General features: G+C 46.8%; 1 long non-coding RNA gene across 12 annotated transcripts; it reads right to left on the bottom strand.

Moving 5' to 3' along the window:
• Positions 1 to 1,717: 1,717 nt before the first annotated feature.
• On the bottom strand, positions 1,718 to 27,320 carry LOC125513530 (uncharacterized). 12 transcript variants are annotated; one of them, XR_007285985.2, is made up of 6 exons: positions 26,578 to 27,320; positions 26,402 to 26,494; positions 26,215 to 26,295; positions 3,614 to 3,815; positions 3,423 to 3,503; positions 1,718 to 2,291 (listed from the first exon to the last, which is right to left on the bottom strand). It is a non-coding gene; the product is annotated as an uncharacterized LOC125513530 (long non-coding RNA). The 12 variants fall into 12 exon arrangements; XR_007285986.2 differs by having other exon boundaries at positions 3,608 to 3,815; XR_007285990.2 differs by lacking the exon at positions 3,614 to 3,815 and having other exon boundaries at positions 1,719 to 2,291; positions 26,578 to 27,317.
• Between the last annotated feature and the right edge of the window lie 665 nt (positions 27,321 to 27,985).

Here is a 27,985-nt window from a genome sequence, read left to right on the forward strand (position 1 = left end):
CACTACTCCAAGCTGAACACGCTTAACTTTGGAGTTCTGTCCGAATGGGCTCCCGGAAAAGAAGGAATTCCTTATTGATATGAGTAGTCTATCATCCCTAATAAGCCAGGCTATCACAACACTCTTCCAAAATAGTGGGATTAACATTAACTAAAGTCATGACCTCTCCAAACCCACTTTTATAAAAAAATCATAAGATTGAACATTCTCCAAATATGTGGGATCTAAAGTTGACACTCTTCCAAACCAACTTCAATATTATTGCAAACATTATTATCAATCTCATATTCATCATGGGGCTTAAATAAATTTTCAAGATCATAAGAAGCACTATCACCCCAATTATGATCATAGCAACAGGTAGGGGACATAGCAAAACTAGCATCCCCAAGCTTAAGGTTTTGCATATTATCAGCACAATTTACATCAATAGAATTTATAATAAAATCATTGCAATCATGCTTTTTATTCAAAGATCTATAGTGAATCGCTTCATAAAGTAATTCATCACACTTTTCTGATTCACGAATTTCAAGCAAAACCTCATAAAGATAATCTAGTGCACTCAACTCACTAGCAATAGGTTCATCATAATTGGATCTCTTAAAGAGATTAGCATGTAGATCATGATCCATAAACTTTTAGCAAGCGAAGATGCAAGCAAAAAGAAGGTACATGGTAACACAAGCAAACAAAAGATCGAACGGAAGAAGGGCGAAGAAAAGGCAAGTGATCTGAAGTGGGGGGAGAGGAAAACGAGAGGCAAATTGCAAATAATGTAATGCGAGGGAGAAGAGTTTATGATGGGTACTTGGTATGTCTTTACTTGAGCGTAGATCTCCCCGGTAATGGTGCCAGAAATCCTTCTTGCTACCTCTTGAGCATGCCTTGGTTTTCCCTTGAAGAGGAAAGGGTGATGCAGCAAAGCAGTGTAAGTATTTGCCTCAATTTTTCAGAACCAAGGTATCAATCCAGTAGGAGATAACATGCAAGTCACCTAGTACCTGCACAAACAATTAAGAACCTCGCAACCAACGCGATAAAGGGGTTTTCAATCCCTTCACGGTCACTTGCGAAAGTGAGATCTGATAAAGATAGTAAGATAAATATTTTTGGTATTTTTGTTGTATAGATTGGAAAGTAAAGATTGCAAAATAGTAAACGAGATGCGATAATAAAAAGAGATGCAATATAATAAGGAAGAGACTCGGGGGCCATAGGTTTCACTAGTGGCTTCTCTCATGATAGCATGTATTACGGTGGGTGAACAAATTACTGCCGAGCAATTGATAGAAGAGCGCATAATTATGAGAATATCTAGGCAATGATTATGAACATAGGCATCACGTCCGTGTTAAGTAGACCGAAATGATTCTGCATCTACTACTATTACTCCACACATCGACCGCTATCCAGCATGCATCTAGAGTATTAAGTTCATAAGAACAAAGTAATGCATTAGGCAAGATGACATGATGTAGAGGGATAAACTCAAGAAATATGATATAAAACCCATCTTTTTATCCTCGATGGCAACAATACAATACGTGCCTTGCTGCCCCTACTGTCACTAGGAAAAGACACTGCAAGATTGAACCCAAAGCTAAGCACATCTCCCATTGCAAGAAAGAACAATCTAGTAGGCCAAACTAAACCGATAATTCGAAGAGACTTGCAAAGATATCAAATCATGCATATAAGAATTCAGAGAAGAACCAAATATCATTCATAGATAAACTTGATCATAGTTCCACAATTCATCGGATCTCGACAAACACACTACAACAAGTATTACATCGAACAGATCACCAAGAACATCGATGAGAACTTTGTATTGAGAACTAAAGAGAGAGAAGAAGCCATCTAGCTAATAACTATGGAGCCGAAGGTCTGTGGTAAACTACTTAGACATCATCGGAGAGGCTACGGTGTTGATGTAGAACCCCTCCGTGATCGAATCCCCCTCCGGTAGATCGTCGGAAAAGGCCCCAGATGGGATCTCATGGGTACAAAAGGTTGTGGCAGTGGAAAAGTGGTTTCGTGGCTCCCCCTGATGTTTTTAGGGTATAAGAGTATATATAGCCGAAAGAAGTACGTCGGTGGAGCTCCATGGGGCCCACGAGGGTGGGGGGCATGCCTACCCCCCTGGGCGCGCCCTCCTATCTCGTGGAAGCTTCGTGGACTTCCAGACTTCCACTCCAAGTCTCCTGGTTTGCGTTTGTTCCAAGAAATATCCTCGCGAAGGTTTCGTTCCGTTTGGATTCTGTTTGATATTCCGTTTCTGTGAAACACTGAAATAGGCAAAAAAACAGAAACCGCACCGGGCCTTCAGTTAATAGGTTAGTCCCAAAAATAATATAAAAGAGCATTTTAAAGCTCATTAAACATCCAAAACAGATAATATAATAGCATAGAACAATCAAAAATTATTGATACGTTGGAGACGTATCATTCACTTCCCCAAATCTTAGAAAAGACAACTTAGGACTCTTCCCAGTCCACATCTCATGTGGTGTCTTGTCTACGGATTTAGATGGTACTTTGTTGAGTGTAAAAGCTGCAGTTTCTAGAGCGTATCCCTAGAATGACAAGGGTAAATCAAATTTGCTCATTATAGATCACACCATGTATAACAAGGTACGCTTCCTCCATTCCGACACACCATTTCTCTATGGTGTACTCGGAGGTGTGAGATGAGGTAATATACCTCAGCTTTTTAGATGATTGTCAAACTCTTGGCTCATGTATTCACCTCCACGATTAGATTGTAGAAGCTTTATAGTCTTGCCGAGCTAATTCTCAACCTCGTTCTGAAACTCTCTGAACTCTTCAAAAGTTTCCTACTTGTGCCTCATCAAATAGATATATCCATATCTACTCAAGTCGTCGATAAAAGTCATGAAGTACCGATAGCCACCTCTAGCAGTTGTGCTCACTGGACCACACACATCACTTTGTATAAGCTCCAACAGCTCAGACGCCCTCTCACAACCTTTTTCAAAAGAAGACTTAGTCATCTTGCCGAGCAAGCATTATTCGCATGTATCGAATGACCTAAAGTCGGACGAAGTTAGGAGTCCATCATCATGGAGCTTTTTCATGTGTTTCAGACTAATGTGTCCAAGCCGGCAATGCCAGACGTATGCCTGATTTATCTCATTAGGCTTATGCCTCTTTACATTCATATTATAGATAGGTTCCATTTCCAGATTCAAAATAAATAGCCCATCAACAATGGGTGCATAGCCGTGGAACATACCATTCAAAGATATTGAACAACCATTGTCCTTTAAATTAAATTCATAACCCCAACTCATCAAACATGAGGAAAAAATAATGTTTCAACTAAGTGCAGGAATGTAATAACAATTATTCAATTCCAATTTGAATCTGGAAGGAAGCTGGAGCTGCATCGTGCTGACCTCCAATGCAGGAACTCTTGCTTTGTTGCCAACCCTGATGTCAATCTCCCCTTATGCCACATGCCTAGTTCTTACCATCCCCTGCATCGAGTTGCAAATATGAACAACCAATCCAGTATCAAATATGCAAGAGCTACTAGATATGGCAGCAAGGTAAATGTTTATAACATATGTAACAAATGTACCTTTACCTGAAGAAGCATTTCCGACCTTCTTGCCATGCTCTGCAAGCCACTTGCTACACTTCCTCTTCCAGTAACCGGTCTCCTTGCAATGATAGAAAATGCTCCTTGAGTCTGGTCCAGACTTTGGTGCACCAGCAGAGATTACATTCTTCGTGCCCTTTGCCTTAGCCTTTTTCTTTGACCAACTCTTCTTGAACTTGCTGGAGTTCTGCACCATTAACACTTGATGCGTGAATTTCTTAATATCCTACTATGCCACCTTTAGCATCCCACGCAATTCAGAGAGCTTCTTATCCATGCCATGCATATGATAGTTCGAGATGACCGTCCTATAGCTAGGCGGAAGACAACCCAGAACTGCATCTGTAGCCAACTCATCCAAGAGCGGGAAGCCTAACTGATCCAAAGTCTGCACATACCCGATCATCTTGATCATATGTGGGCCCAGTGGATCACCTTCCTTTAGCTTGGAATCCATCCAGGATCGCCATATGTTGAACCTTTCGGTCCTAGCCTGCACCTGAAACATGCTCTTGAGACTCTTGATCATATCGAAAGCACCAACATCTTCGAAATGCTGCTGCAAATCAGGATCCATACAAGCCAGCATGAGGCAGCTGATCTTGTTTGATTCATCAACGAGTTTCTGATAGGTATTCTTGGTTGTGGCATTAGCATTATCGGCAGGTTCCATTGGAAGTGGTTCCTTTTTATCATGCTTGAGAACAATTCTCAGATTTTGTAGTGGGTGGACAAGATCACCTATGGGGCCACGGCCCCCTTGTGGTTCGGCAAGGGGGAAATCATGTTGTACAAAGAGGGGAAGCCATGGGGGCAGCGCGACGGCATGACGCTAGAGATTTTTATCCAGGTTTGCGCCACCGTGAGGCATAAAACCCTACTGTTGCCTTTAGTGGATTGGATGGTGGAACACGACAACATATAGCACTTGAGCCTGAAAAGGTGGCCTCCGAGGAAGCAACTACGCGCATACAAGTGCGAGGCGGTCCGAATCCCTTTCTATGTTGCCTTGAACCTCCTTTTATAGTGCAAGGGGTAACCACAATGGAAAAACAGTCATTATCTAGTGATTAGATAGCTAATAGTGCTATTATACCTAACTCTGGCAGTTAGGACAAAGTGCATTAAATGTAATGCTAGGTGTCATGTGGAGGGCGAAGCCTGACATGCCTGACGTGCTGCTTAGTCATCTTCTTCTTATCTGTTTGACACGCCTCTTGGATGGGTGTCATGCGAGGATAATCTATCTCCCAACGAGACGCCACGTGCATGGTGGAATCCACTTAATCATCTTGGAGGCTCGACACTGCATTGATAAGTGACTTGCGTCGTCAGGCGGTGGAGTGGTGGTGTCTTGGTGGGATTTCCTTCCCATGGCGGCCCTGAGAAGACTTCTGGGGCAATCTTGGACTTGTCCTTGGGGTGGCCTCTGAAGGAAATATGCCCTAGAGGCAATAATAATGTTATTATTTTATTTCCTTATATCATGATAAATGTTTATTATTCATGCTAGAATTGTATTATCCGGAAACATAATACTTGTGTGAATACATAGACAAACTAAACGTCACTAGTATGCCTCTACTTGATTAGCTCGTTAATCAAAGATGGTTATGTTTCCTAACCATAGACATGTGTTGTGATTTGATTAACGGGATCACATTATTAGGAGAATGATGTGATTGACATGACCCATTTCATTAGCTTAGCACCCGATCGTTTAGTATGTTGCTATTGCTTTCTTCATGACTTATACATGTTCCTATGACTATGAGATTATGCAACTCCCGTTTGCCGGAGGAACACTTTGTGTGCTACCAAACGTCACAACGTAACTGGGTGATTATAAAGGAGCTCTACAGGTGTCTCCAAAGGTAAATGTTGGGTTGGCGTATTTCAAGATTAGGATTTGTCACTCCGATTGTCGGAGAGGTATCTCTGGGCCCTCTCGGTAATGCACATCACATAAGCCTTGCAAGTATTGCAACTAATGAGTTAGTTGCGAGATGATGTATTACGAAACGAGTAAAGAGACTTGCCGGTAACGAGATTGAACTAGGTATTGAGATACCGACGATCGAATCTCGGGCAAGTAACATACCGATGACAAAGGGAACAACGTATGTTGTTATGCGGTCTGACCGATAAAGATCTTCGTAGAATATGTGGGAGCCAATATGAGCATCCAGGTTCCGCTATTGGTTATTGATCGGAGACATGTCTCGGTCATGTCTACATTGTTCTCGAACCCGTAGGGTCCACACGCTTAAGGTTTCGATGACAGTTATATTATGAGTTTATGAGTTTTGATGTACCGAAGTTAGTTCGGAGTCCCGGATGTGATCACGGACATAACGAGGAGTCTCGAAATGGTCGAGACATAAAGATTGATATATTGGACGACTATATTCGGACACCGGAAGTGTTCCGTGTGATTTCGGAGAAAACCGGAGTACCGGAGGGTTACCGGAACCCCCCGGGAGAAGTAATGGGCCATATGGGCCTTAGTGGAGAGAGAGAAGGGCAGCCAGGGTGGGCCGCGCGCCTCCTCCCCCTGGTCCGAATTGGACTAGGAGAGGCGGGGCGGCGCCCCCCTTTCCTTCTCCCTCCCCACTTCCTTCCCCCTCCTAATAGGAGTCCTACTCCTACTAGGAGGAGGACTCCTCCTTGGCGCGCCTATAGGGCCGGCCGGCCTCCTCCCCTTGCTCCTTTATATACGGGGGCAGGGGCACCCCTAGACACACAAGTTGATCCACGTGATCGTTTTCTTAGCCGTGTGCGGTGCCCCCTTCCACCATAATCCTCGATAATATTATAGCGGTGCTTAGGTGAAGCCCTGCAACGGTAGAACATCAAGATCGTCACCACGTCGTCGTGCTGACGGAACTCTTCCCCGACACTTTGCTGGATCGGAGTCCGCGGATCGTCATCGAGCTGAACGTGTGCTAAAACTCGGAGGTGCCGTAGTTTCGGTGCTTGATTGGTCGGGCCGTGAAGACGTACGACTACATCAACCGCGTTGTTATAACGCTTCCGCTTCCGGTCTACGAGGGTACGTAGACAATACTCTCCCCTCTCGTTGCTATGCATCACCATGATCTTGCGTGTGCGTAGGAAATTATTTGAAATTACTACGTTCCCCAACAGTGGCATCCGAGCCTAGGTTTTATGTGTTGATGTTATATGCACGAGTAGAACACAAGTGAGTTGTGGGCGATATAAGTCATACTGCTTACCAACATGTCATACTTTGGTTCGGCGGTATTGTTGGACGAAGCGGCCCGGACCGACATTACGCGTACGCTTACGCGAGACCGGTTCTCCCGACGTGCTTTGCACAAAGGTGGCTAGCGGGTGTCAGTTTCTCCAACTTTAGTTGAACCGAGTGTGTCTACGCCCGGTCCTTGCGAAGGTTAAAACAGCACCAACTTGACAAACTATCGTTGTGGTTTTGATGCGTAGGTAAGATTGGTTCTTGCTTAAGCCCGTAGCAGCCACGTAAAACTTGCAACAACAAAGTAGAGGACGTCTAACTTGTTTTTGCAGGGCATGTTGTGATATGATATGGTCAAGACATTATGCTAAATTTTATTGTATGAGATGATCATGTTTTGTAACCAAGTTATCGGCAACTGGCAGGAGCCATATGGTTGTCGCTTTATTGTATGCAATGCAATTGCGTTGTAATGCTTTACTTTATCACTAAGCGGTAGCGATAGTCGTGGAAGCATAAGATTGGCGAGACGACAACGATGCTACGATGGTGATCAAGGTGTCGCGCCGGTGACGATGGTGATCACGATGGCGCTTCGAAGATGGAGATCACAAGCACAAGATGATGATGGCCATATCATATCACTTATATTGATTGCATGTGATGTTTATCTTTTATGCATCTTATCTTGCTTTGATTGACGGTAGCATTTTAAGATGATCTCCCACTAATTATCAAGAAGTGTTCTCCCTGAGTATGCACCGTTGCGAAAGTTCTTCGTGTGGAGACACCACGTGATGATCGGGTGTGATAGGCTCTACGTTCAAATACAACGGGTGCAAAACAGTTGCACACGCGGAATACTCAGGTTATACTTGACGAGCCAAGCATATACAGATATGGCCTCGAAATACGGAGACCGAAAGGTCAAGCGTGAATCATATAGTAGATATGATCAACATAGTGATGTTCACCAATGAAACTACTCCATCTCACGTGATGATCGGACATAGTTTAGTTGATTTGGATCACGTAATCACTTAGAGGATTAGAGGGATGTCTATCTAAGTGGGAGTTCTTTAGTAATATGATTAATTGAACCTAAATTTATCATGAACTTGGTACCTGATAGTATCTTGCTTGTTTATGTTTGATTGTAGATTGATGGCCCGTGCTGTTGTTCCATTGAATTTTAATGCGTTCCTTGAGAAAGCAAAGTTGAAAGATGATGGTAGCAATTACACGGACTGGGTTCGTAACTTGAGGATTATCCTCATTGCTGCACAGAAGAATTACGTCCTGAAAGCACCGCTGGGTGCCAGGCCTGCTGCTGGAGCAACACCAGATGTTATGAACGTCTGGCAGAGCAAAGCTGATGACTACTCGATAGTTCAGTGTGCCATGCTTTACGGCTTACAATCGGGACTTCAACGATGTTTTGAACGTCATGGAGCATATGAGATGTTCCAGGAGTTGAAGTTAATATTTCAAGCAAATGCCCGGATTGAGAGATATGAAGTCTCCAATAAGTTCTATAGCTGCAAGATGGAGAACAGTTCTGTCAGTGAGCATATACTCAAAATGTCTGGGTATAATAATCACTTGATTCAATTGGGAGTTAATCTTCCATATGATTGCGTCATTGACAGAATTCTCCAATCACTGCCACCAAGCTACAAGAGCTTCATGATGAACTATAATATGCAAGGGATGAATAAGACTATGCCCGAGCTCTTTGCAATGCTGAAAGCTGCGGATGTAGAAATCAGGAAGGAGCATCAAGTGTTGATGGTCAACAAGACCACTAGTTTCAAGAAAAAGGGCAAAGGAAAGAAGACGGGGAACTTCAAAAAGAACAGCAAGCAAGTTGCTACTCAAGAGAATAAACCCAAACCTGGACCTAAGCCTGAAACTGAGTGCTTCTACTGCAAGCAGACTGGTCACTGGAAGCGGAACTGCCCCAAGTATTTGGCGGATAAGAAGGATGGCAAGGTGAACAAAGGTATATGTGATATACATGTTATTGATGTGTACCTTACTAATGCTCGCAGTAGCACCTGGGTATTTGATACTGGTTCTGTTGCTAACATTTGCAACTCGAAACAGGGACTACGGATTAAGCGAAGATTGGCTAAGGACGAGGTGACGATGCGCGTGGAAAATGGTTCCAAAGTCGATGTGATCGCGGCCGGCACGCTACCTCTACATATACCTTCGGGATTAGTATTAGACCTAAATAATTGTTATTTGGTGCCAGCGTTAAGCATGAACATTATATCTGGATCTTGTTTGATGCGAGACGGTTATTCATTTAAATCAGAGAATAATGGTTGTTCTATTTATATGAGTAATATCTTTTATGGTCATGCACCCTTAAAGAGTGGTCTATTCTTATTAAATCTCGATAGTGGTGACACACATATTCATAATGTTGAAGCCAAAAGATGCAGAGTTGATAATGATAGTGCAACTTATTTGTGGCACTGCTGTTTGGGTCATATTGGTGTAAAGCGCATGAAGAAACTCCATACTGATGGACTTTTGGAGCCACTTGATTATGAATCACTTGGTACTTGCGAACCGTGCCTTATGGGTAAGATGACAAAAACACCGTTCTCCGATACTATGGAGAGAGCAACAGATTTGTTGGAAACCATACATACAGATGTATGTGATCCGATGAATGTTGAGGCTCGTGGCGGATATCGTTATTTTCTCACCTTCACAGATGACTTAAGTAGATATGGGTATATCTACTTAATGAAACATAAGTCTGAAACGTTTGAAAAGTTCAAAGAATTTCAGAGTAAAGTTGAAAATCATCGTAACAAGAAAATAAAATCCCTACGATCTGATCGTGGAGGAGAATATTTGAGTTACGAGTTTGGTGTACATTTGAAACAATGCGGAATAGTTTCGCAACTCACGCCACCCGGAACACCACAGCGTAATGGTGTGTTCGAATGTCGTAATCGTACTTTACTAGATATGGTGCGATCTATGATGTCTCTTACTGATTTACCGCTATCGTTTTGGGGATATGCTCTAGAGATGGCCGCATTCACGTTAAATAGGGCACCATCAAAATCCGTTGAGACAACGCCTTACGAACTATGGTTTGGCAAGAAACCAAAGTTGTCATTTCTGAAAGTTTGGGGCTGCGATGCTTATGTGAAAAAGCTTCAACCTGATAAGCTCGAACCCAAATCGGAGAAATGTGTTTTCATAGGATATCCAAAGGAAACTATTGGATACACCTTCTATCACAGATCCGAAGGCAAGACTTTTGTTGCTAAATTCGGAAAATTTCTAGAGGAGTTTCTCTCGAAAGAAGTGAGTGGGAGGAAAGTAGAACTTGATAAGGTAAATGTACCTGCTCCCTTATTGGAAAGTAATACATCACAGAAACCAGTTTCTGTGACACATACACCAATTAGTGAGGAAGCTAATGATAATGATCATGAAACTTCAGAACAAGATACTACTGAACCTCGTAGATCAACCAGAGTAAGATCCGCACCAGAGGGGTACGGTAATCCTGTTCTGGAAGTCATGCTACTAGATCATGATGAACCTACGAATTATGAAGAAGCGATGGTGAGCCAAGATTCCGCAAAATGGCTTGAAGCCATGAAATCTGAGATGGGATCCATGTATGAGAACAAAGTATGGACTTTGGTTGACTTGCCCAATGATCAGCAAGCAATTGAGAATAAATGGATTTTCAAGAAGAAGACCGACGCTGACGGTAATATTACTGTCTACAAAGCTCGACTTGTCGCAAAAGGTTTTCGACAAGTTCAAGGGATTGACTACGATGAGACCTTCTCACCCGTAGCGATGCTTAAGTCTATCCGAATCATGTTAGCAATTGCCGCATTTTATAATTATGAAATTTGGCAGATGGATGTCAAAACTGCATTCCTGAATGGATTTCTGGAAGAAGAGTTGTATATGATGCAACCGGAAGGTTTTGTCGATCCAAAGGGAGCTAACAAAGTATGCAAGCTCCAGCGATCCATTTATGGACTGGTGCAAACTTCTCGGAGTTGGATTAAACGCTTTGATAGTGTGATCAAAGCATTTGGTTTTGTACAGACTTTTGGAGAAGCCTGTATTTACAAGAAAGTGAGTGGGAGCTCTGTAGCATTTCTGATATTATATGTAGATGACATATTACTAATTGGAATTGATATAGAATATCTGAATAGCATAAAGGGATACTTGAATAAGAGTTTTTCAATGAAAGACCTCGGTGAAGCTGCTTACATATTGGGCATTAAGATCTATAGAGATAGATCAAGACGCTTAATTGGACTTTCACAAAGCACATACCTTGACAAAATTTTGAAGAAGTTCAAAATGGATCAAGCAAAGAAAGGATTCTTGCCTGTGTTACAGGATGTGAAATTGAGTAAGACTCAATGCCCGACCAATGCAGAAGATAGAGAGAAAATGAAAGATGTTCCCAATGCTTCAGCCATAGGCTCTATCATGTATGCAATGCTATGTACCAGACCTGATGTGTGTCTTGCTATAAGTCTAGCAGGGAGGTACCAAAGTAATCCAGGAGTGGATCACTGGACAGCGGTCAAGAACATCCTGAAACACCTTAAAAGGGCTAAGAATATGTTTCTCATATATGGAAGTGACAAAGAGCTCATCGTAAATGGTTACGTAGATGCAAGCTTTGACACTGATCCGAACGATTCTAAATCGCAAACCGGATACGTGTTTACATTAAACGATGGAGCTGTCAGTTGGTACAGTTCTAAACAAAGCGTTGTGGCGGGATCTAAATGTGAAGCGGAGTACATAGCTGCTTCGGAAGCAGCAAACGAAGGAGTCTGGATGAAGGAGTTCATATCCGATCAAGGTGTCATACCTAGTGCATCGGGTCCAATGAAAATCTTTTGTGACAATACTGGTGCAATTGCCTTGGCAAAGGAATCCAGATTTCACAAGAGAACCAAGCACATCAAGAGATGCTTCAATTCCATCCGGGATCTAGTCCAGATGGGAGACAAAGAGATTTGCAAGATACATACGGATCTGAATGTTGCAGACCCGTTGACTAAGCCTCTTCCACGTGCAAAACATGATCAGCACCAAAGCTCCATGGGTGTTAGAATCATTACTGTGTAATCTAGATTATTGACTCTAGTGCAAGTGGGAGACTGAAGGAAATATGCCCTAGAGGCAATAATAATGTTATTATTTTATTTCCTTATATCATGATAAATGTTTATTATTCATGCTAGAATTGTATTATCCGGAAACATAATACTTGTGTGAATACATAGACAAACTAAACGTCACTAGTATGCCTCTACTTGACTAGCTCGTTAATCAAAGATGGTTATGTTTCCTAACCATAGACATGTGTTGTCGTTTGATTAACAGGATCACATTATTAGGAGAATGATGTGATTGACATTACCCATTTCATTAGCTTAGCACCCGATCGTTTAGTATGTTGCTATTGCTTTCTTCATGACTTATACATGTTCCTATGACTATGAGATTATGCAACTCCCGTTTGCCGGAGGAACACTTTGTGTGCTACCAAACGTCACAACGTAACTGGGTGATTATAAAGGAGCTTTATAGGTGTCTCCAAAGGTAAATGTTGGGTTGGCGTATTTCGAGATTAGGATTTGTCACTCCGATTGTCGGAGAGGTATCTCTGGGCCCTCTCGGTAATGCACATCACATAAGCCTTGCAAGCATTACAACTAATGAGTTAGTTGCGAGATGATGTATTACGAAACGAGTAAAGAGACTTGCCGGTAACGAGATTGAAATAGGTATTGAGATACCGAAGATCGAATCTTGGGCAAATAACATACCGATGACAAAGGGAACAACGTATGTTGTTATGCGGTCTGACCGATAAAGATCTTCGTAGAATATGTGGGAGCCAATATGAGCATCCAGGTTCCGCTATTGGTTATTGACCGGAGACATGTCTCGGTCATGTCTACATTGTTCTCGAACCCATAGGGTCCGCACGCTTAAGGTTTCGATGACAGTTATATTATGAGTTTATGAGTTTTGATGTACCGAAGTTAGTTCGGAGTCCCGGATGTGATCACGGACAAAACGAGGAGTCTCGAAATGGTCGAGACATAAAGATTGATATATTAGACGGCTATATTCGAACACCGGAAGTGTTCCGGGTGATTTCGGAGAAAACCGAAGTACCGGAGGGTTACCGGAACCCCCCGGGAAAAGTAATGGGCCATATGGGCCTTAGTGGGGAGAGAGAAGGGCAGCCAGGGTGGGCCGCACGCCTCCTCCCCCTGGTCCGAATTGGACTAGGAGAGGGGGGGCGGCGCCACCCTTTCCTTCTCCCTCCCCACTTCCTTCCCCCTCCTAGTAGGAGTAGGAGTCCTACTCCTACTAGGAGGAGGACTCCTCCTTGGCGCGCCTATAGGGCCGGCCGGCCTCCTCCCCTTGCTCCTTTAGATACGGGGGCAGGGGGAACCCCTAGACACACAAGTTGATCCACGTGATCGTTTTCTTAGCCGTGTGCGGTGCCCCCTTCCACCATAATCCTCGGTAATATTGTAGCGGTGCTTAGGCGAAGCCCTGCGACGGTAGAACATCAAGATCGTCACCATGCCGTCGTGCTGACGGAACTCTTCCCCAACACTTTGCTGGATCGGAGTCCGGGGATCGTCATCGAGCTGAACGTGTGCTAAAACTCGGAGGTGCCGTAGTTTCGGTGCTTGATCGGTCGGGCCATGAAGACGTACAACTACATCAACCGTGTTGTGCTAACGCTTCCGCTGTCGGTCTACAAGGGTATGTAGATCACACTCTCCTCTCTCGTTGCTATGCATCACCATGATCTTGCGTGTGCGTAGGAAATTTTTTGAAATTACTACGTTCCCCAACAGCCTTGACCCGGCCAGGCTCTCCTACCCGACAAGGGAGGCCTTCCCAAGGTGATGTTCTGCTGTCTTGTATGACTTGGTCTTCTCGATCCGCCCCTTGAAATCACAACAAGCGGCTCATTTTGTTTGGTCTTGTTTTGGTATACTTGTGATCATCATTCCTTTATCAAGCCTTGGCTACTGGGGCTGAAGCTTCTTTGTCCGCGCAAAAGTTAAGGAAAACACACACCCCTGTTTGTGTACCTTGACAGATTTCTATACCAGACGGTAAAGTTTGTTCCATTAAGTTTATCCTTTTCCAAGATTGATTTCAATGCGAAATTGGGTTGAGCAGGTGGTGCAATTGATCTACAACAGAAAAAATATGCAATCACTAAGAAATGTGTTAATGTAGAGTAATTCAAGCCTTAAATAGAAATACTTCCACTGAAGTCGGCATCCCTCTGCGAACTCCCGGTGATTCAGGATTCGACTAGCGCATGCGACTAGTGAGCTTTAGCATCACTGCTAGCCAACATACTTATCTGGTAAGCAACTCCTTGCTAATCGTATCTCTATATGTCTCCTGCCGGTCGGGTAGGTATCTCATACCCTGGCTCCCAGCCTTCTTTGCCACAAGGCCCAAAATAGTTTTGATAGCCTTGTCAAGTTAACCTGATGTAGTGCATGTCTGTGTCCGACACGAACCCTTCAGTTCAAGGACACCTAGCAACACCCCAGTTTTATGAGCCCACTACTAGACGTACTTGGCATGCCAAGGTGCAACATCGGAGATGGCAATTCGCTTGAAATTAATGAGGGATCTTTCTAACATTTTTAACATGCATAGAAAAAAGGAAGCATAACAATCACAAATAAACACATATTGGTGAAATATTATGGCTCCTTCATGGATGTTCTTCCATGTTGGCTCTAACTCCAATGACCATCTAGGAACTCCATCTTGTTTGTCACGTCGGGACGCTAAGCCACCAACATGATCTCTATTATCCAACTACTACAACTGGTAATGAATTTACAGAGAATCACAAGTCGACACGCAGGTCGTTATACATTATAATTGCAGCACTTTGGCTCCTGCTGGCTGACAAACATGACACACAAGCCATGTATAATTTACACACATGCATCACATACACATGAGACATACTATTCACATAAAACTTGCAAAACAAAGTTAATCACATTCAATCGGTTTGAGTGATCGTGTACGAAATACAAGGCGCTACGCACATGACGGTCCCCGTACTATTCACATTAAATCTTTGACTTGTCCTTGGGGCGGCCTCGACCCGGCCAGGTTGTCCTGCCCGGCAAGGGATGCCTTCCCAAGATGATTTTCTGGTGTCTTGTATGACTTGGTCTTCTTGATCTGCCCTTTGATCTCACGAGGAGCGGCTCCTTTGGTTTGGTCTTGTTTTGGTATGCTTGTGATCGTCATTCCTTTGTCAAGCCTTGGCTGCCGGGGTTGTAGCTTCTGTGTCCGTGCACAAGTCAGCGGAAACACATACCGTTGTTTGTGTACCCCAACAGAGGCCCCCGGGCCTGAGCCATACGTGTCGCTGAACCCCAAACAATGCATGGATACATGTCGAAGAAGTGTTGTACATGCAGCGGTTGTTATGATGACCAGTCAATCCAACATCCACTCTGCATAATTACTGCAGGTCATGGGGTTGTGGAACAATAGTAGTTAATGGGTAATGCGCCTGCAAAAGTGGTAACTTTTTGAGAAAAGACTGCGAAGATCCAGCCCCCACGCCTGTTACCAATAAAAAGGCAATGCGAAGGGGCGCTACTCATTCGTTTCCATCTCCTCTCCCATCATCTTCTTCCTCAAGCCAGGCAACCGCTCTCATCGCCATCACCTGCCTCCTACTAGATCTTTGGTCCATCCAGTGAGCTCATGAGATGGGGAAAAAGACGGCTGGTGCGAAGGGGAAGCGGGTGGCCACTACAAGGGATACCGCCACAGAGTGGAAGAAGAAAAGGGCGGAGGGGTTGGACAGGAAGCAATTGGAAGATGTAGTCTTCTTCCTGTCAAACTTCGATGCTAACACCCTGATCGCAAAGTATGCGTACATGTGGGGGAGGGAAGTTCTGAAAGGGCATGGAGCTCCCATGGTCTCGCCGGAGGGGGACAAGGTTCCATCGGATTCATACAACTTTTTCTGCGTGTATTTCTTCCATGGCCTCACCTCCCGTTTCTCCTATTTCTTTGTGGCCATGATGACGGTGTATGGATTCCGTCTTATGGATTTCACGCCCAATGCAATGGCGTGCATGGAAATCTTTGCCCATCTGTGTGAAAAAAAATGGAGTTGCCCCCAATGTGGATCTGTTTAGGCATTTCTTCGTCTCGCAGGTCGAAGACAAATCTCACCGCTTGGAGAATATAAGTTGGATTCCTCGGGGCAAAAAGGATGACGGGGATTGTATCCCCGGCCAGCAGGGCGACAGATGGGATGAATGGAGGGCAGACTGGTGCTGGATTCTGGACAAAGATGTTTTGGAGTTCTGCGCGGCGTGAACGGAATGCGTTGTGTGCAGCAGCGACTGGAGCAAACTAGGCCTTAATGACGTCAGGCTCCGCCAGACGCTGAACAAGATTGCTTGCCTCAAAGCGACCGGGCTAACCATCGAGCAGGTGGGGCCTGACTTTCTCCGGTGCTGCATCGCACCATTGTAGAGGAGGGATAGGTTTGCCTAGGAGTATGGGAACTCCGCCAACAGGATGCGCCTGTACCCAGGCCCCGCCAACAACTTGTCAATCTACGGCCATGGCTGGCTATGCGAACAGTTGTTTGGAAGCCTCAGGCCGTTCCATCTGCCGGCAAGGGTTGACCCGTTGCACATTAATTCCACCCGGCACCAAATTCTGAAATGGATGCCTGACTGCAACACTTACGGAGTCGCGCCGGATTGCCAACTGCCAACACTGAATTCAGAGATAGAATGGGTCACCAGTTTGGAAGAAAGGGCTTCTAGGGTGGAGAACGACATTGTCAAGCGCACTTCCCCGACAGAGGCAGGGTTCATCGTAAAGCGGATCATAGATGACAGGGCGCTTTAGGCTGCCAAGAGGGAGAGGCCCGGAGAGGAGGTGGAAGCTGAAGGCGAAGGTTCCTCTGAAGAAGGGAGTGAGGAGCACAACACAAAAGAGCTTGCCGGGGCTGACCCTTCCGGGGCCGGAACTCATCACGCCACGGAAGGAGAAGCCCAAGAAGAGAATGAGGCTGAAGAGGCAGAACAGCCTAAGGCGGAGGAGGAACGGCTCACGCTGGGTCCTCAAGCCCCAAGACAAGACCCATATCGACTCCCTCGCAAGTGGACCAAACGGGGAAAGGCAGCTCCTGCCTCCTCGACAGTCACCAAGATGGCGAGGAAGATTGCCTCCAAGACTGACAAGTCAGAGGTGGTGCACAGCCAATCTACTCGCCTGTCGGAGGCCACAACTCCACCCGCCAAGCGACAAGCCATTATTGGGGTTAACCTTAGACCCCAGTTGAGTCCAGCTTCCTCACACAGCTCGACCATGCCACGAACCTCGGTCCTGCCAACGAGCTCAAAGCTTCCGGGAAGCTCCGCTCCTCCAACTCTGAAGAGGGGCGGCGTATGCACTAGGCTCCATGCTTGTAGATCTAGAGTAAGGAGATCTACTGAACTTCTTGCTGAGGTACTATGCATTTGATAGTTGTTGATTCAATCTTGTTTGTTGACTTGGCAGAGAAGAAGAACCCCTTGTCCACCGGGCCAAATGAACAAAGCACATGGCAGCGCCTGGGCCTTTGGCGAGCACGGGTCTGGCGAGGGACAGGACAGGGGATCTTGTGCCCAGCCCCCAGCTGAGAGCCCGGCATGATGGCATGGGGCAAGTTTCGCCCACCAAGAGAGGTCCTCCCCAACCAAGGTATAAGCTCAGAAATCACTGGCAAGGGCTTCCGCTGAGGGGTTTGTTCACGCTGAGACCACGGCTACCGAGGGAGTGGACACGGATCGCATACCGACAACCGACGTTGCCGGGAAAGCCGCCGCCCCTCCACGGCAAACACCTCCAGGTAATCCACTTGCCCTTGTCTCTTTTTACTGGAATTGCTTCGTATCTGGGTATCTCATTATCGTTGCTTGTCGATTTTATTTGCAGCATCGGCAACCGAGGAACTTGAGTTGCTGGAGGAAGTGGCCAACATCGCGAAGGATGTTGTCGAGGAGGCCACTAGGATTGCTGCCGCAGAAGGCCAGAAGCATGCTGCTGGGAACATCCAAGAACTCTCAAAGGAAGCTGAGGAGACCCTCGACAGCACATCTGGCCCAAAGATAGTGGTTGAGGAGGAAAATCCCCTTCAAACCATGGTCCCTCTTCCCTTTTTTGGCACATCGGCTGCAGTCCCACAACCATCCTGAAGCAATCTGGCACTGGTCCTTGCCCAACCTGGGCTTGCAGCCCATGGCTCATCCGTTTAAGTGGGCATGGATTTTGATGAAGAGATCAGGCGCATTCTGGCAGCGCTGTCCCAAAGAGTCGAAGAAGCTAACGATTCTTCTGACGGCGCCAAGGACTTGTCCCTTTTGGAGTCCATGGCGGGAGTAATCAAGGACGTGAAGAGCAGTGATACGTCCATTTTGCATCATGCTTTTATATTGATATTTATTGCATTATGGGATGCACATTACGGCACAATACTTATGCATTTTCTCTTTTATATTATAAGGTTTACGGAAAGAGGGAGAATGCCGGCAGCTGGAATTCTGGACCGGAAGGAGCAAATCCGAGAGACCTATTCTGCACAACTCCAAAAGTCCTGAAAATTTACGGAGAATTATTTGGAATATATAAAAAATATTGGGTGAAGACAGTACCACTGGGGACCCACCAAGTAGCCACAAGGGTGGGGGCGTGCCCTACCCCCTAGGCGAAGCGTCGCCGTCTCGAGGCGAAACCTAGGCAGAAGCAATCGAGGGCTCCGGCTGAGCTGTTCTGCCGGGGAAATGATACGTCTCCATCGTATCTACTTTTCCAAACTCTTTTTCCCTTGTTTTGGACTCTAATTTGCATGATTTGAATGGAACTAACCTGGACTGACGCTGGTTTCAGCAAAATTGCCATGGTGTTATTTTTGGCAAAAATAAAGTTCTCGGAATGACCTGAAACTTCACAGAGATTATTTTTGGAATAAATGAAAAATATTGACGAAAGAATCAACCAAAGGGGACCCAGCACCTCTCCACAAGGGTGGAGGGCGCGCCCTCTAGTCTTGTGTGTCCCAAGAGGCTCCAGCGACCTCAACTCCAACTCCATATATTCACGTTCGGGGAGAAAAAAACCAGAGAGAAGGATTCATCGCGTATTATGATACGGAGCCACTGCCACCTCTTGTTCTTCCTCGGGGGGCAGGCCTGGAGTCTGTTCTGGGCTCCGGAGAGGGGGAATCGTCGTCATCGTCATCATGAACCATCCTCCATCACCAATTTCATGATGCTCACTGCCGTGCGTGAGTAATTCCATCATACGCTTGCTGGACTATGATGGGTTGGATGAGATTTACCATGTAATCGAGTTAGTTTTGTTAGGGTTTGATCCCTAGTATCCACTATGTTCTAAGATTGATGTTGCTATGACTTTGATATGATTAATGTTTGTCACTAGGGCCCGAGTGCCATGATTTCAGATCTAAACCTATTATATTTTCATTAATATATTTGTGTTCTTGATCATATCTTGCAAGTTATAGTCACCTACTACGTGTTATTATCCGGCAGCCCCGGAGTGACAATAGTCGGGACACTTCCCAGTGATGACCGTAGTTTGAGGAGTTCATGTATTCACTAAGTGCTAATGCTTTGGTCCGGTTCTCTATTAAAAGGAGGCCTTAATATCCCTTAGTTTCCAATAGGACCTCGTTGCCACTGCAGGGTAGGACAAAAGATGGCATGCAAGTTATTTTCCATAAGCATGTATGACTATATACGGAAGACATGCCTACATTATATTGATGAATTGGAGCTAGTTCTTTGTCACCTTGTCGGTGCGACAAACCCTGGGTCTGATGACCAACTGTGCATGGGCACAAGATCAAGATTGAAGCACCAGCTTAAGTCGGAGATTGAAGGACCAAGAGATTTGAAGAACCAACATGCAGCTCGGAGGGACCAAGATCGAGCCTAAGGAGCAAGATATTGGCAAGATAAGGGCCTCCCTTGCCAGGCAGGAGAGCCCGGCAAGGGGCGAGGCTACCACCAAAAGTAAGCGACCGAGTCTCCCCGGCAAAGCCTGCCGGGGCTCGCGGGGGCAGAACCACCCCACCAACCACTCAAGCACGACTCATGTCCTCAATCAGTGCGGTGTCAAGTTGCGAGATGATTAAGTGGTAATCGTTCGCCACATGGAAACCATTTCCTACAGAAGAAGCCTACAAATGACACCCGTCCTACAACGTTTCAAGATAGCAGGTGCGGAGCTGACAAAATAGCCCGGCAGGCCTTGCCGAGCGACCAGTGATGTGACACTTAGTGGCACATTTAATGCACCATGTCAGCCCGCAGAGTTAGTTATGATAGCACTGTTTGCTATCATATCAGTAGATAATGACCACTTTGCCACTGTGGTGACCCCTTAATCTATAAAGGGAGGCCAATGGCACTCGTAGGAGGGGTTAGAAGGTTGGAAAGTTGACAGAACCCAAGCCACCACAAGCGTGTGGTCGCTGCGCCCCTGAGGCAAACCTTGCCGGGCAAGTGTACTGCGCACCACAACATTCATTCCACCATCAATCCACTAAAGTAGGAGTAGGGTCTTATGCCTCGCGGTGGCCCGAACCTGGGTAAATCTCTTGTGTGCTCTCCGACACACTGCCGTACGCCAGTCCACTCTTTGTGCAACGTGTTGTCCCCCTGCTGAACCAACAAGGGGCCACCTGGTCCCATAGGTGGCCGCAGAAATCTCGCGACATCTTTGGCGCGCCAGGTAGGGGGAGCGCTTGCGCAAACCTGAAAGTGTACGACAGACGTCATCTTCATCGCCATCTTCATCCTCGACAGCGCCATCGACCATGGCGCCCAAGAAGAAATCTGGCACCTCGGCCCATCCATCCACCTTGAAGGCTCCACCGCCTGTGGCCTCTAACGCCGGGGGGCACGGGAGCGCGCGAGGACGTGGACGCTGCTGGGGGGCATGGTTGGAGAATGTGGCGCTGTTACTACCTCCCCCGCGGCTGACACGGGGGCCAGAGCTACCGGAGGAGAACATCATTAGCAGCCTCTCACGGTCAAGCTCTGCAAGGTCCAGGCAAGGGGGTCAATCCGTCCGCTCCCCTTCCTCTCGCCGACAAGCACAGCCGCAGCAACGGCACTCGGTCTGGGGTGAGCCATCGCCCTCCGGTCGCCCCCACCACGGGAGTGGCCGCGACGAACGCGCCTCCTCCAGGACGAGCCAACCAGGCCGCTACACTCAACGGAGACGCTGATCTTCGAGCAACACCATTGCGCGACCATGTTGCCCCAATGGTCGTCCCACAACAGCGTGGGCGCAACGCCGCCACCGCTAGCACCATCCGGAGCTAGGCGACGGTGCGGTCGATGTCATCGACATCCATGCCAAGCACGGCCACGGAAGCCATGGCGCGAGCTTAGCTATTACTGAGGTTTTCGCCAGTAGCCGAGCAGATGGATGAGTGGCGTGCCACCATCCAAAGCCTGCTCAGTTTCACTGAAGCTGGGGGCTCACGACGAGCTTGCCCACTACAACCTCCCCAAGCAACAGCCACCGCCCGCGCCGCTAGCCGTACGAAGGGGGCTGTCCCCACGGTTCAGTCCCCACCACGGCAGCCGGCGAGGGCGCAGCAGAATCAAGACCCTGACAATTTATCAATGGCCTCTTCTAACCCTCGAGCATGTTCAGGCCAACGTCAAACCCCAGAAGACAGGCAGCAGGGAGACGCATGCGTCGTCGCTGAACGGCGACGCAACGACCTCCGCTGTCGGTGTCAAAACCAGCGGATCTCGAGTAGGGGGTCTCGAACTGTGCATCTGAGGTCGATGGTAACACGAGGCAAGGGACATGATGTTTTACCCAGGTTCGGGCCCTCTTGATGGAAGTAATACCCTACATCCTGCTTGATTGATATTGATGAGTATGAGGATTACAAGAGTTGATCTACCACAAGATCGTAATGGCTAAAACCCTAGAAGTCTAGCATGTATGATTGTGATAGTGTTTATGGACTAAAACCCTCCGGTTTATATATACATCGGAGGGGCCTAGGGTTGTACAAAGTTGGTTACAGGGAAAGGAATCTTCATCCGCACGCCAGGCTTGCCATCCACGCCAAGGAGAGTCCCATCCAGACACGGGAAATAATCTTCTATCTTGTATCTTCACGGCCCATCAGTCTGGCCCATGTCCAACAGGTCGGACGCCCGAGGACCCCTTAATCCAGGACTCCCTCAGTAGCCCCTGAACCAGGCTTCAATGACGAGGTGTCCGGCACGCAGATTATCTTCGGCATTGCAAGGCGGGTTCCTCCTCCGATCACTTCAAAGCATCCACAGAAAACGTGTCCGGCTCTGCAAAACAAATACCACACACAACCGCAGAGAGTATAATATTTCATGAGTCCAATTTGCTGACAACGTTTGTAGCGCGACATCACGTCCCTTCCCGGTCATTACTTCGAACCGTTGTTTCTTTAGCCTCTCGCTCCACGTTTCAAGATGCGGTTTTATTGGCATGTCTTGTCGAAGCAGAGATCATGTCCCCTTAATGTGGGATTCTCATCAATACAGGCGTGGGTAACCCAACCATTTCGTTGGCATGATCCCTTGGGAATAGGCAAGCTTTAAGGATTATGAGGAGGCATTTGATATTCATCGCCTTTATAAAGGGGCACAGACCCATATTTCTCCTCTACGCCTACCTCTACTCCAACCTTTCCAACCTCGAGTCCCAGCACCCAGGTTTCAAATTAATTGCTCTAAGCCTCCCAGTCATGTCTGGACCCAGCCTTCAAGGCCGGTGGGTGGCCTCCACTGTCACAGAGGAGGATATCGCGGAGCTCCAGGTGGCAAGATACCTGACCGCGGAAATCCCCCATAGGCTCCCTGCTAAAGGACAGGTTATTCCTACTCCCAGATCTGGCAAGAGGGTCGTATTCATCTCCCACTTCCTCCGGGGGATAGGGTTCACTCTCCATCCCTTCGTTCAGACTCATGTTCTATTACGGGCTATATTTTCACGATCTAGCTCCGGACTCCTTTCTTCACATCTCGGCGTTCATTGTCATGTGCGAGGCCTTTCTTTGCATTCCCCCACACTTCATCTTATGGCTCAAGACCTTTAATGTGAAGCCGAAGGTAATCGAGGGGAAGCAAGTAGAGTGTGGTGGTGCTACGGTGAACAAGCTCACCAATACTCTTTGGCCAAAAGGCTCTTTCACGGAAACTTCCAACCTATGGCAGCGGGAGTGGTTTTACATCACTGAACCCCGTGGTACCTAGTGGCAGCTACACCTGCGTTCCGATCTGGCCCTCCATTACGGCTTGCATCATGTATTAATAAGGGACTGGACTGGGGATCAATTGACGACGTGCAGACGCTACAAAGCCGCATCCGGAGCCTCCTCGAAAAGGACACCGGCCTCATCAATGTAATCCAGGTAATGCTAGTCCGCCGGGTCCTGTCGTGCCAGCGACGGCCTCTCCGCATGTGGGAGTTCCATTCGAAAGGACCACGGACCCTTCAGCACTTCTTTGGCATGATGCACAGAGGAATGTGGAAGTTATTCTTCGGGACACGGAAACAGTGGCCGGATACCACCGAAGACATCGGCCTCGACTGCAACCATCCGGATACCTCGGTAAGCACTCGACTCCCAAACATAGCTAAGTTAAATATCCCGTAATACTGAGAAAACAATCTTCGAACAAGGCTGGATAAAGAAGGAGGAACGAATTCGGTGTTTGGCCCCTCTTCCCGAGGACTCAGCTAATCCTGTATTAACAAGGATGCTGGCTCTGGCGCCGTATCAAGTGCCGGCAAAGGAGGACAAGGAGGAGAGCAAGAAGGCCAAAGGTGTCCTCCATTCTAAATGTACACCAGACACTCTGTCCAGGGAGATTGGAACTCCCTCTTCCGAAGACAAAAGAGAAGGAGAAGCTGACATCCCTTTCCCCCATGGGAAGAAGAGGACTGCCTCTGAAGATTTGGAGGTAAAGGCTCCTAAGCGAGGGAAGATCTCCTTGTTAGGCAGTTCGGGTCTGGAAGACGACGTTGTCGCGCAATTCCTCCGTAAGGACAAGCCCTTAGCCGAATCATAAGTGAACAAGGGTGTCCTAAACATATCCTGTTCCTTTCCACTTACAAGGGTAACATCTAAAATATATGTTTGCAGCCCGGCACGCGGTCTTCCTCAATAGTCCTCCTCCTCGGGGGTTCTTCTTCCGGAGATGATGGAAAGCGAGACGCCTCCATAGACCTTCTCACCCAATAGGGCAGACGATTTGAGGTGTCTTCCCGGAGGATTTCTCCTGATCAACAAGTGGTGCGAGGGACAATGAGGACCACTCCCGAAGGTGATACTTCGGTAGTCCAAGGTCCGAGGCGTGCGGCCCCTTCTGGGACTAACAATAAAGGCCCCGGACTATCCGGTTTACAGACGGAGACGACTCTAGTGTCGAGTAAACATATCCCTTCGAAGGGAGTCCGCACTCCCACCGCCGCTTCTAGGAATCGGGTGGCGCCGGATACATTGATGGACATGTTGCGACATGCGTCCATCTCAGAGGAACATCGTACCTTAATGGGTACGATAGTTGAGAGGATTTTGTCCGCGAGAAGCAGATTGAATGAAGCCTTCACGGGCCTGCTAAGAGGCTTCGAGGTATGCAATGTAATATTTTCAGTTGCACTCTACGTGCAAAAATGCACCTGTGTATAGGTAGTAGCCCCTGAGACTCTGATGGGCATCCAAAAGGAGGCGATCAGAGGATCAAAAAAAGATATGCCCAGGAAATAATCTAATTAACTGGAACACAGGTTGTCTCATCCATGGCGACTGCCCATGCTACAGAGGTTGCAGGTCTGAAGCAGAAACTTGATGTGGCGGATGACGACATCACACTTATTAACAGGCGGCTTGACGAGGTGCAAGGTATGTTGTGGGGCAGTCAGTATATATATGTATAATAATATGAGCATGAAGCTGAGATTTATATACTAAGATATGCATAACTGCAGATAGTGCTGCCGCGGTTGAGACCCTTCGTGCTGAGCTCGTCCGGGCCAACGAGCAAGCCAGGATGAGTAATGCTATTAATCTTCTTAGGGTCATTTGGGAGAAAAATGCCTTTCACAAATCAGATGCCTATGCATAACCCAATGTTAATGGTATAAAAAGTCTACCCATATAACTTTCTCTCTTTTTCAAACTACAATGACGCTAAGCTTTGCTATTAATCTTCTCAGGGTCATTTGGGAGAAAGTATTATACCAGAATCAGCAAGATCCGTTGGTGGCTCGGAGAAAGCAAAAACGAAGAAGAAAAAGAAGACAGCCAATTCTTTACAAGTACGACCTGAAATGCCTTCCGCAAACCAAATGCCTGGGTATCTACCACAGTACAACCCAACCCAAATGGTAAAAGAAGTCTTCTTTTTAACTTTTTCTCATTTTCAATCCTCTGGGACCTAAGCTTTGCTATTTACCTGCATAGGGTCATATGGGAGCTCCGGCCAATCTTGTACACCCCTATTTAGCAAATTACGACTCAAGTCTGCGACAATCCATTGGTACCTCTACCCCTGCGATGTTGTCAGGGCAAAATCTATCATTCTCCCAACAACAGACTCCTACAAGTGGTACCTCTACCCCTATGATGATGCCAGGACAGAATATATCATTCTTGCAACAACAGACTCCTACGAGTGATACCTCTACCCCTGTGATGATGCCAGGAAAAAACCTATCGTTCCCCCAACAACAGACTCCTACATGTGGTACCTCTACCCCTATGATGATGCCAAAACAAAATCTATCATTCTTCCAACAACAGACTCCTACGAGTGGTACTTCTACCCCTGTGATGATGCCAGGACAGAATCTACTATTTTTCCATCAACAGAAGCCGGCTTAATCGATGTTACAGATTTTTATCTCATGTATTTGCTTGCAATTCTATTAGAACCTATGAGTATACAACCATGCTTGCAATTCTTACTTGTTCACGTGACTGTCGATGGAATGCAACAATTTTTTTCTACCTTTCATGCACTGTAAATATTGTGAACTCATTCACCGGTGTACTCCATCTAAAGACATGTCGCAAAACAATGATCACACCCAAGTTCTGTGAATAGTATTGTGATTTCTAGCATGTCTACTGCTGAACAAGCAATATGAACTATGTTGTTGTAAGAATACTTTGCATCAGGTACAAACTGTAGTACGACCAACATCCAACAGCATAGATTTTATATCTAACCTCACAAGCAGAACTGTAGTTGATCACTGTGACAATGCCGGCGTTGACACTGTTGACCCACGTCTTCTGGCCTCATGTTGTCTGTAAATATCACCAACATCAGCTAATTAAAATTCAGTTCATCCAACCAGTACAAAACATGATCAACATTTTGTGCTAGACACTCCCATCAGAGAGGGTCACTCACTGAGCATGTTGAGGAGCAAGGCGACCTCGGCGGGCGTGAGCAGAGTTCTCACCAATACTTAATGAAGGAAATGCTTATAGTAGCAGCATACACCTGCTCAAATAGTATCATACAAATGAATGAGTTGCAGTTGATACACATCTAGACTAAAACGTGAGGCTAGCATTAGTACATACCAAACAGTTTCATTAGTAGTACGTCTCAAAAAACTACGGTCAGCTCAAGGCCTGTGAGATCTGTCGTCTTTCAGCTGTAGAATAGTTGACCGCCTCAATTTTGTGATCAGCAGCACGGCGTCTGCGTCCGCCTCTGCTGCTGCTTAGCTTCTACTGCGGCTATACTAGCAGGGAACACGCGCGAAGGCGCTGCCAGGAAGCCAAGTCGCCGCCGGCGACAGCCGCCACGGTGGCCACGGTCTAGGCGTCGGCGGCCGCCGCGACCGTTGCCTCGTCGGTGATGTAGGCGGCGTCGCCTCAATTTGGTCTGAGAACAAATCCAATCAGCAGACAACAAATTAGAAGAACGAAGAAACAAACTGGATCGAACAGGGAGGGGTCAAGGTCAGCAAGCAGGAGGAGCAAAACCAGGAGGCGGAGGTGGTCTTGAGATTGGAGAGGGCCGGCATCTATGACGGGGGTGGCGCCACACCTGCTCCAGGCCATGGCCTAGGCCTGATCTGATTCAATCTTGAGCTTGTGCAATAGCTGCCTGCTTGGCTGCGGTGGCAAAGTGAGCGGCGGGAAGGGACGGGGAAGTGCGGCGATGGGAGCAGAGGGCGGTCGCTGGATTCACTCGATGCCTTCGCTCCCCGCGGACCACGGTCGGCTGTCGGAAGTGAGAGCAAAAGGGGACGAAAGGGTACGAAGCGGAATACGTACGGGGAAGGGGACGGAATACGGGAGCTCCGCGAATTGTTTTCTCAGAAAAAATAGACGGCAGGGAAAGAAAAGGGCCCAGTCGTTCGATGTGAGTTTAACGTTTCGGAAGCACCGATAGGAGCACGGGACGGGAGCAAGCAAGCCCCGTCCTTTGTGGTGGAGGTGGACGTGGCCTTCCAAAGCAAATATTAACTTCTATGATGTACTCTTTCCTTCTTGCATTATATGATTGCATACAATCTGGTAGCCGTGGCTTGTCAAAGTAGCAACCAGGTAAATCCTGGTGCGCCTGCCTGTACTCCATAGGGGCGACGGCCATGAGGTATTTTCCATCGTAGAACTGAAAGTAATATAGCACGTAAATATTTTGGACCTCTGACTGAACAATGTCGATAACTGATATAGCTGATATTTGGGTCAGATCATCCTCCTCCTCTTCAAGTGAAATCGTCCTCGGTTTCAAGTCAGTCTCGCCAGCAACATTTTTGTCAGCACATTGAATGTATGCCAGAAAATATTAGCGACGTCAGACTCCTTTTCATTTGCTTCCTCTGGCTTGTTCATTTTTTGCAGTCGTTCTTTCCTTCGGATCTTGAACGCCTTCTTCTCCAAAGCCACAAGAACATATTTTGTACCTCGTAGGACTGTGTATGTATTGGCGAGATAGTCATGTGTAGTATAGTTTTTCTTGTACCATGGCCGTCCC

Source organism: Triticum urartu, chromosome 6A (assembly GCF_056163025.1).
Source record: "Triticum urartu cultivar PI428250 chromosome 6A, HENAU_Tu73, whole genome shotgun sequence".
Lineage (NCBI taxonomy): Eukaryota > Viridiplantae > Streptophyta > Magnoliopsida > Poales > Poaceae > Triticum > Triticum urartu.